A 10,471-nucleotide genomic window follows, 5' to 3' on the forward strand; every position below is an offset into this window, starting at 1 on the left:
TATAACTGCCGAGAGGGGGGGGGGGGCAGGACCATAAACTGGGTAAATGAACTTACCTGGGGCTTAAAGTAAACCAGAGGAGAGAATTTGCCCCGTTGTATACATTCCTCCAGCCACATTGGCAAGAATCACTCCCAATCTGCAGTCCTCAGTCTTCATTTTCGGTAACGGGTCCAGTAACTTTGGCCGACCACGGGGCCAGTTACCGAAGAGGGAAAAGACTGAGGACGGCGGTGTCTGAGTGATCTGTGCCGATAGGGCTGGAGGAAGCCCCAGGTATGTATAAGACTAGGGAAATACTCGTCTTTGGCATTCTGTGCATGTGTGGATCTGGAAAGAAAGAACTACGCTTGCACACAACGATAATAGCATCAGGTGTGCACAGGAGCCACACATGAGTAGTGCATGTCTTCGGCTGAAGTCACTGGTCTAACATAGGCACCGGGAGCAGTGGGGAGGAAGCCTGGAGGACCTCACTGAATAAGTGCGGCTGGAAGTAGCCCTAGGTAATTTAATTTGCCCATTTTATGGTCCTGTTCAGGGTCTTTAAGTTCTAGAGCTTTTCTGCATCACGGAAATAGACATGGATCAAAAAATAAAAAAAAAAATACAGGGACCATGCATCCAAAATAGTAAGGCCTAGTTCACACTGCAATATGCAATCATTAAGTGCTTAGCAATTTTTAAAACAAAGCGCGTTTTGCACATTCCTAAAAAAACTGCTCTAAAAATAGTACAGGCAGCAAGTTTTCGATTTTGTCAAACTGAGCAAAAGCACTTACAATGTGAATCAGCCCTTAGCGTCTATCACCTCAAATACACTAAAGAGCTGCAAGCACCATGCACAATTTTTACTTCAGCACCCTGAAAATTCCAATAATTGTATCCCCCCCACACACACACACACAGTATATTGAAATTCTCCCAAAACAGCAGTTTTGGGGAGAAAAGGGAGGTGTATAGAAGTATTCTAAACATCAATGTGCCAAATATATTTTTGCCCTAGAAGTACCAAAATCAGCTGTGGCTAACTGAACTTAGCAAAGTACGGCGGTTAGAATAATCTGACCATTTACTCATTCAGGCTGTAAAATTATTTTCTGAGACTGCAGCATAATTGCATAGTGGATAGCACTGTCGCCTAGCACCATTGGGTCCCCGTGGGTTTCCTCCTGGCACTCCTTTTTCTTCCCACATCCAGCGATGCGCTTCATATGGATTCCGAATTGATTTTGACTAAAAATCATTTGGAATCCAAACGTTAACCGCTTGAGGACCGCGGTGTTAAGCCCCCCTAGTGACCAGGACATTTTTTTTACTAAAATGGCCACTGCAGCTTTAAGGCCTCGCTGCAGGGTCACAACTCAGCACACAAGTTATCCCCCCCCCCTTTTCTCCCCACCAACAGAGTCCTCTGTTGGAGCGGTCTGATCGCTCCCCAGTTTATCTTTTTAAAAATAGTATTGCTTCAGCCTATGACAGCCAATCACTCCCCAGCCTATGCTGTCCCCAGTACAACGCTGCCTTAGATTGCAGCGCTGTATGGGGTAATTAGACAACGATTTCACCGCATGCAATCTCCTAGTCCCATAGAAGGCCGTTCACGCCAATTGGCGTGGAGCGGTCCTGGAGCTGCTGCCACGTCCTTGCCAGTCGGCGAGGAGCAGTCAGCAAGAAATGTATTAGTGCACCTGATTCGGCGGGTGAGGGAGGGTTAACTTACCCAGGCTGCCATCTTTAATCCACGCCCAATTGCGCCCCACAACTACTATGCTTCCTCCTTCCAGGTTGAAAGGAAACGTGGTAGTCACGTGACGTAGGACGCAATTGGAGGTGGATTAAAGAAGACGGCAGCCTGGGTAAGTTAACCCTCCCTCACCCACCAATTAGTTAGACTGCTTCCCCCTAAAAAAAAAAAAAAAAAGACCCTAGACTACAATGGGCATGACTACAGTAAGGATTAGATTGTGAGCTCCTTTGAGGGACAAGGCTATATACTCTAGACGGCGCTGCGGAAGACGTTGTTGCTACATAAAAACTACTACGTAGAGTCTTGGTTATCCGGTACCAGCGATTGGCTGATGCCAGATAATTGTGTTTTCTGGTTGTTGAGAGTCAATGTTAAAAGGCCTAGCTAATACAGTACTATACCCCACTCTATATACATACCATGAACTCTGTATTAAATATTACCACAGTAATTAGAAGGCATATTAACCTTTGGGGAGCAAAAATACCCTAGTGGTCAAAGGAAACCAGAGATGGGATCACCGCGGGAGGACAGTGAGGGACTCAGATGTGCTTATGGGGCTGGAGGAAGCCCCGGGTAAGAATCAAGTCATCCTGTCTCTGATACAGAGCCTACAAAAAGCCTAAGGGCCCTTTTCCACTAGAGCAATTGTGATTGCTGAATCGCAAAATCGCAAATAGCTAGTGATTTTTAAATCGCTAGGGTTGTTACTTTATCATAGAAATCACGAGAAGTATTTTCCACTACAGTGATTCGATTTGGAAATCGCTAATCGCAATCGCTTGCTGGGGCGATTTTTACAATGATAATGCAATGCAAATGAAAATCGCAATCGCATAACAGAATTAATGAAAAATCGCAATCGCTGGCGTTTGTGATTGCTAGTGGAAAAGGGCCCTAAGGGTACATTTCCATTGGTGCGGTGCGATTCCAGTGCGGAAAATGCATGTGCGATAATGTGTTTTAGCATGCGGATGCGTTTTTCTATGCAATTTTGCATGCGGTTTGTAGCCAAACGTTTGTAACCATGTCAATGCTGTTGTGCGCTTTACATTTTTTTTTATGCGAAAACGCATGGCAAAAATGCATGAGTTTTTCCTATTAATTACATTGTATGTGATTGCCATGCAGATTTTTTTCTGCACTGTCAGCGTATGAAGAACGCGTATAAAATCAAAGAAACACAAGTTCAAAAACGCATGCGTTTTTCTTGCATTCTATTGCGTTTTGCACACACACACACACGTGACCCAGGGGAAAAAAAAATTATGGGAACCGCAGAGGGAAACGTACGCTAAAAACACAATAGTACGCGTTTTTGATACGCGTCCATAGACTTTCATTGCGTCCGTTTCTATGCGTGACGCACAGAACTGCATGCAGCAATGCGGATAAGAAATGTATGCATCTTATACGCATACATGTGAACTAGCCAATTCAAAAGCATAGACGTTGGCCTTCGCCACTGAAAGTCCTACTGGCAATTTGTTCTGGTTGGTTGAGACTTCTGGTTAGATAACTGGGACTCTACCGTAACAACAATCTCAGTAGCCACATCCAGAGTTCGTTTTCAGCCTTCACTAAAACCAGTCCTTGGAGGGCAAACAAGTTTTATCCCATAAACCATTTACTTCACTCTAAAAATAATGTCCATAATCTTGGAAGAAATAGATACAACTATTGCCAAATACATTTACAGGTTAACAGATGAAGCTACCTAAGGATTTGAGCAGAATAAACAGAACAACAAACATTTTACAGAGATAAACAAAACAAAAATGGATCAATCAATAATGTATACAAAGTATGTAAAATAACAGTAGCTGCCCCCATATGATGTTCTCTATGCTCTACTGCATCATCATTATTATTATTGTTCTGCACATTTCCCCTTAGCCCACCCCATAGGCAGGCATTGCCATCATCACATATATTTAGCTACAGCGGGGGAATTAGGAACCACAAATATAGTGGCCCGGAGGGCCCCGATTTCACACTGGGAATAGCCGGCCACAGGCGCTCCCGCCAAGTTTCAGGCCCAGCCGCCCACATTCCCCCCTCTTCCTCCCCCCTCCCGGCATACGAATCCGCCGCCGGGGAGCTTCCCCAGGCCGGAAGCCCCGCGCACACACGCGCACGGGGCCCGGGCAACGCCAATGGCGGGAAAACAAGCGAGAATTGACCTGTTTGTCGCATCCTTATGTGCGCGCGGCGGGGAGAGCGGCTGCTGCTGCTGGCTGGCAATCAATGGAGAGACGACAGGCACACGGCGCCTTAAGCCCCTCCCCTCCTCCCGGCTCGGCACGCCCCACGGAGGTTTTAGCGGGCACGCCCACTCTCCTCGGCTGCCCGCGGGAAAATCCCGACCCGCTGATTGGCTGCTGGGGCGAGAGACCGCCGCGCGGCCGGTGCAATTCAAATGGTAACGTTTGGCAGCTGACGTAGTAGGATTGAGGGGAGAAGGGGACGCCGGGGACGGCCATTTGGTGGCGCTGCGGTGCTCCTTTTTTTTTCAAGTCTTATAAGGCGGGGAACGGCCCACTGATTTCTCAGAGCAGCATATGTTCGTTCATCAGTCTTATCACTGGAAGAGTACCTGTCACCTGGCGACATCTAATGCGCGGGCAGACTGTGCCTGCAGAATGGCGCAGTGACGTTCCTTGTTATTCAGGAATTCATTTTCTGCATTTTCAGCTCTGAATCTGCTCACAAAATGGCTGGTTCCCTAATTAGTGGATAAAGAGATGAGCAAATCATTTCCTGAGTATTGTTGATCTACTGGAACAAGAATTGGTGGTGGCTGCACTGGATCTTTGCACAGGGATAAGCAGATTTGGAATGCTATGGATTAACCGATATTCTAAATAATCAAGTTATCATTTGATTAGGCGTTCGCTCCCAAATCGGTCGCATACGCAAGTGGGATAGCAAACCAGCGGTGAAAATTTAGTATAAAACTCTAGCTCTATGCATTTTCATGATACCCAGTTCCAGTTGTAATGCTGCGAAGCCGCAGCTGAATTGCTAAAGCCGTGACATGCAGGACTATAGGGATTCCGATGTGTGCTGCGATGCATGCCGTCCAGAATCGCAATGGCATGCAATTTGGGCGGCATGCTATTGCAATCGTCATGCTTTGTGCAATTGCGTTTCGGACATCACCCAGGCTGTACATCCGTTTTCTATTCAGTTCTAACTGACAGCAACTGGGTTATGCTGGGAATACACGGTTAGTTTTTTAGCTGATTAGATGGTTCGATAGATAATTTCCGACATGTCCGATAAGAGAATCGACTGCAGAATCAAGCGGCAAAAACGATCAAGAGGAGAAACACACGGCAGAAACGAACCGTGTATTCCCAGCATTAGGCTGGGTTTACAGTGAATCAGTTGCTACCTGCTGGAACACAATGGACAACTGATTTCCCTATGGCTCAGGTTACATCTATGCTATAAAGCATAAGGGCCCGTTCAGATCACAAATTCGGATGGCCATGCGTGCGGAACGCAACGCGTACGAACGCACGCCATCCACGTTTGTGTGCGTTGCGTGGCTGATCCCATCACTGAAAAGTGAATGGGACAGCCGCACGTTTTTACAAAATCTGCGTGCAGCATGCGTTCCAGACCGCACAGGTCCGGAACGCATGCAGTGTGAACATCAGACAGTGCACTCTATGCACTGTCTGATGTCATGTGTGTCTGCCTCCTGCACGCGTTTCCAAAACGCGGCTGGAAACGCGTGCAGTGTGAACGGGCCCTAAATCTGTAAAGTGACCCATAGGCCCCGTTTACACTTCATCAGTTGGTACGCGTTTTTTCTTTCTTCTCCATAGCAGTGCATTGTGAAAAAGATTTCAGTAAAACGCGTTAAAGAGAAACTCCGACCAAGAATTGAACTTTAACCCAGTCAGTAGCTGATACCCCCTTTTACATGAGAAATCTATTCCTTTTCACAAACAGACCATCAGGGGGCGCTGTATGGCTGATATTGCGGTGAAACCCGTCCCACCTGAGGACCATGGTACTCATGGCAGTTTCCTGTCTGTGAACCTTATTGCATTGTGGGAAATAGCTGTTTCCAACTGCCAAAAAAGCATGCAGCCGCTACATCCCCTGCCAACAGTAAAAATGTCACCATGCAATAAATGTCAGAATGTAAATCAGGGATTTAAAACATTTTACAATGGGCAAACATTGACTAAATAATTTATACATAATTATTGTAAAAATGAAGCACTTTTTTTTATTACATTATTTTCACTAAAGGTGCCAATAGGAAAACATGGGACTTACTTTGAAAATCAGTTGACCTTTCAGTTATAACTGAGAGCAACTGATTAGGTGTAAACGGGACCTAAGGCCCCGTTTACACTTAAAGAAAACCTGAACTGAAAATTAAAATTTAAAATAAGCATACACAAGTCATACTTACCTTCCATGTAGTCTACTCCTCATTGTCTTTCTCCTGTCCCGCGTCCTGTTTGTTCACTGTGATCAAGGGAATTTTCCGTCCTCCATTTTGAAAATGGCCATTACCCATAACAGCTTTCTGATCAGCACACAGTTAAACTGTAACATCGCCCACTTGAGCCATAGGGAAACATGGACATTACCTGGTACATCAGTTTTCCTCTCAGCTATAACTGACGGCAACTGATATTTTACTGACAGCAACTGATATTATTTCAGATCTGACAAAATATTGTCAGAACTGGAAGGGATTATTGTCAGAAGAAAATGGTGAGCTTCTGAGAGGAACTGATGGCAAGGTAACTATCCAGTTCGGCCTATCTGGACGGGCTTCCTCGCCCAGATAGGCACTGCTGCTCCCGCCGCATGGTGCGCGCGCTCCCGCCGCTAGCCCCCGATCAGTGAATGGGAATATAATTCTCATTCACCGATCTAACTTCCCCGCAGAAATCCTGATCTATCCAGAGAGCGCGGTATTTCTGCCCCCAGGAAACTTCTCTGCTTTTAAAGGACTTACGAGGCCAAATTAGGGAAAAAAGTTAATTACCTGCATAATCTTTTACGGCACGGAGGACGCCGTCCGCGCCCTCTGTGCCGATCCGCCGGGTCCCCCCGCTCGTTAGCCCCCCGGTCCGGCTCCCGACCCCACGGCCCGGGTCGGGCTCCCCTGCCTCTCCTAAAATGGCCGCTTGCTCTGGGCGCGTCTGCGCAGTCCGCATAGCCGCGAGAGCGGCTGCGCAGCTCTAGGGCCAACCTCCCCGATCCACGCTACGTAGTGTGGATAGGGCCACTTCCTACAGTCCGCTTGGGGCCACAAAAACCTTAGCTGCACCCCTGGGCACGGAGGGCACGGACGGCGTCCTCCGTGCCGTAAAAGGTTATGCAGGTAATTAACTTTTTTCTCTAATTTGGCCTCGTAAGTCCTTTAAAAAGAACCAGAGAGGAAGCACCCTCATGTATTTTATTACATTTATCAGTGGGAACATGACAGTAAACGCCTACCCTGCTTTTAGTTTCATTGTTATCTGCTTAATTAGTCTATTAGCAGCTGTGATAAGAATCCCCAACTGGCTCAGTCTAGGTTTGACCTGGAATCATTATAGCTGAGTCACTCTTCTGTGGAGTCTTTTCAAGCCCAAGCCTGCCACCTCCTGGCTTAGATTTCCTGCTTTGCATACTGAGAGCTGTGATGACATGGGAGGGGCTGCTCCTGCTGAGAGAGAAGCTCTGTGGCTGCAATATGATCCCTGTGTGCACTAGATACTGATGACTGCAGTTTCATTCCTATGAGAGACACTTCCTACAGGCAGCTGTACATCATACCAAAATGAAAGCACACAGATGAAAGGCTGCATTTAGCCTAGATCGCAGCATAGTCTCATATAGCCTAGACAGCACATCGAGAATAACTCATAACCCGGAAGGAGAAGGGATATGAGCCGGCGGCCATATTTGATTTTTCCAGGAGCAATAATGGATAAAAAACACTAAAAAAGGCACACCAGAGCAGCAAAACTATCAGGTAGAGCATTTATTCTTTACAAGCTATCGACTGATATGTTTATTTTGTGTGAAACGTTCATCTCTGGTTCCCTTTAAGTTCCTGGATGCGAGATCGTTCGCATCCAGGACTTTTTTCACTGTGGCCATCTTGTGGCCAAATAGTAAACTGCACCCACATACATTTTAAATTAAACAATTATATTATTTTACATTTAAAATATGCAGTTTCCCTCCCACACCAAAAATTACCCACATACATTTTTTATTAAAAAAACAAAAAATACAATAAAAAAAAAACCAAAAAAAAACATAAATAGTTACCCAAGGGTCTAAACTTTTTAAATATGCACGTCAAGAGAGTATGTTATTATATTATTTAAAATTATAAGCTTATAAATAGTGATGGACGCAAATTGAAAAAATGCACCTTTATTTCTAAATGAAATATCGGCACCATAAATTGTGATAGGGACATCGTTTAAACGGTGTAATAAGCGGGACAAATAGGCAAATAAAATACATGAGTTTTAATTACGGTTGCGTATATTAATTTTCAAACTATAATGGCCAAAAACTGAGAAATAATGATTTTTTTTAATTTCTTTCTTAATCTTCCTGTTAAAATGGATTTAGAAAAAAATAATTCTTAGCAAACTGTACTACCCAAAGAAAGCCTAATTAGTGGCGGAAAAAACAAGATATAGATCAATTAATTGTGATAAGTAGCAATAAAGTTATTGGCGAATGAATGGGAGGTGAACGTTGCTCGGATGCATGAGATTTTCGGCACTGCGGTGCTGAACCGGCTATGTAATGTTCATTTGAAGTTACCTCATGTGTTTATTTTACATTTTTTTACTCAGTACAGGTTCTCTTTAATCAGTTGGTATGTGTTAGGCCCCTTTTACACTTAATCAGTTGCTCTCAGTTATAACTGAAATAAAACTGATTTTTAAAGTAAGTCCAATGATTTCCTATTGGACCTTTCACACTTAACGCGTTTTAACTGCAATCTTTTTCACAATGCACTGCTATGGAAAATCGTGTAACGTGTACTAAGGTAACACATCAACTGATTAAGTGTAAATGGGCCCTTAGTGTGCGTTAGTACGCGTTTTTTTTCCATAGCTTTGCATTGGTAAGAAGATTTCAATTAAATTGCGTTAAAGATAACCTAAAGTAAAAAAAAAAATGAGATTAACTCACCTGGGGCTTCCCTCAGCCCCCTGCAGACGATTGGTGCCCTCGCAGCTCCGCTCCGATGCTTCTGGACCCGCCGGCGACGACTTCCGGTTTCGCCGTCACCGGCCGACAGGCATGGGAACGCGAGTGATTCTTCGCGTTCCCAGCCTGTATATCGCCCCCCAATAGCAGCATAGGGGGCGATATACAGGCTGGGAACGCGAAGAATCACTCGCGTTCCCATGCCTGTGGGCCGGTGACGGCGAAACCGGAAGTCGTCGCCGGCGGGTCCTGAAGCATCAGACTGGAGCTGCGAGGGCACCGATCGGCTGCAGGGGGCTGAGGGAAGCCCCAGGTGAGTTAATCTCATTTTTTTTTTTGTTGCCTTTAGGTTCACTTTAAGTATGAACTGTGCCATAGGAAAACATGGGCATTACTTTGAAAATCAGTTTTCTTTCAGTTATAACTGAAAGCAGCTGATTAAGTGTAAAAGGGGCCTACAGAAACATGGAAAATTCCTTCTCATTATTTGTCAGTTGTGTCATAACTGAAAGCAACTGATTCAATGTAAACCCAACAATAAGGGTCCTTTCACTCTGAATCAGTTTCTGTCAGCTATAACTGTATGTCCAAACAAACACTTAGGAGCACCCTCCAAGCTCGAAGTATAAAGTGTGTGCCAAGATCCTGGCCCCTATACCACAAGGGTCAAAACTGCAATTTGACTACCATGGCAACCTGAGGAAGGCCACTTTAGGCCGAAACAGCGGGCTGCCGCTGCCTTGTCAACTTTTAATGCAATAAAGATCTAAAGATCTTTTGTGTGGTGCCGATCCTTCCAAGAAGAGCTATAACTGTATGGTCAACTGATGTGCAGCCCAGGTAAAGGTAATGTTCATGTTTCCCAATGTGTAAATTCACATTATGAGTGTTTTAAAGAGACTCCGTAACAAAAATTGCATCCTGTTTTTTATCATCCTACAAGTTCCAAAAGCTATTCTAATGTGCTCTGGCTTACTGCAGCACTTTCTACTATCACCATCTCTGTAATAAATCAACTTATCTCTCTCTTGTCAGACTTGTCAGGCCTGTGTCTGGAAGGCTGCCAAGTTCTTCAGTGTTGTGGTTCTGTGATGCATCTCCCCCCTCCAGGCCCCTCTCTGCACACTGCCTGTGTAACTTTTAGATTAGGGCAGCTTCTCTCTTCTCTCTCATCTTTTACAAGCTGGATAAATCCTCCTCTGAGCTGGCTGGGCTTTTACATACTGAGGAATTACATACAGGCAGAGCTGTCTGCACTCTGCAGGAAGAAACAGCCTGACACTTCAGTGGAAGATAGCTGCAGGGGGAAAGAAACACACAAATGATCTCTTGAGATTCAAAAGGAAGGCTGTATACAGCCTGCTTGTGTATGAATGTATTTTCTATGTGTGGACATACTGTACATCAACCTACTTCCTGTTTTGGTGGCCATTTTGTTTGTTTATAAACAAACTTTTTAAAACTGTTTTTAAACCACTTTTAATGCGGCGAGGAGCGGCGAAATTGTGACAGAGGGTAATA

General features: G+C 45.0%; 1 protein-coding gene across 3 annotated transcripts in view; it reads right to left on the minus strand.

Annotated features, from left to right (window-relative positions):
* NSD2 (nuclear receptor binding SET domain protein 2) overlaps window positions 1-10,471 on the minus strand; it is a 125,115-nt gene that overhangs the window by 100,382 nt on the left and 14,262 nt on the right. The window contains exon 1 of one of the 3 annotated variants that reach the window (XM_068276172.1): window positions 3,934-4,063. The exons of 1 other annotated variant lie outside the window; for it this stretch is intronic. The gene's annotated coding sequence lies outside the window, so the exon portion shown is untranslated. Of the gene's footprint in view, window positions 1-3,933; window positions 4,064-10,471 lie in introns of those variants that run through there. One more of the 3 variants, XM_068276155.1, reaches the window with a different exon arrangement.

The sequence above is a fragment of the Hyperolius riggenbachi genome, chromosome 1, assembly GCF_040937935.1.
Source record: "Hyperolius riggenbachi isolate aHypRig1 chromosome 1, aHypRig1.pri, whole genome shotgun sequence".
Taxonomy (NCBI): Eukaryota; Metazoa; Chordata; class Amphibia; order Anura; family Hyperoliidae; genus Hyperolius; species Hyperolius riggenbachi.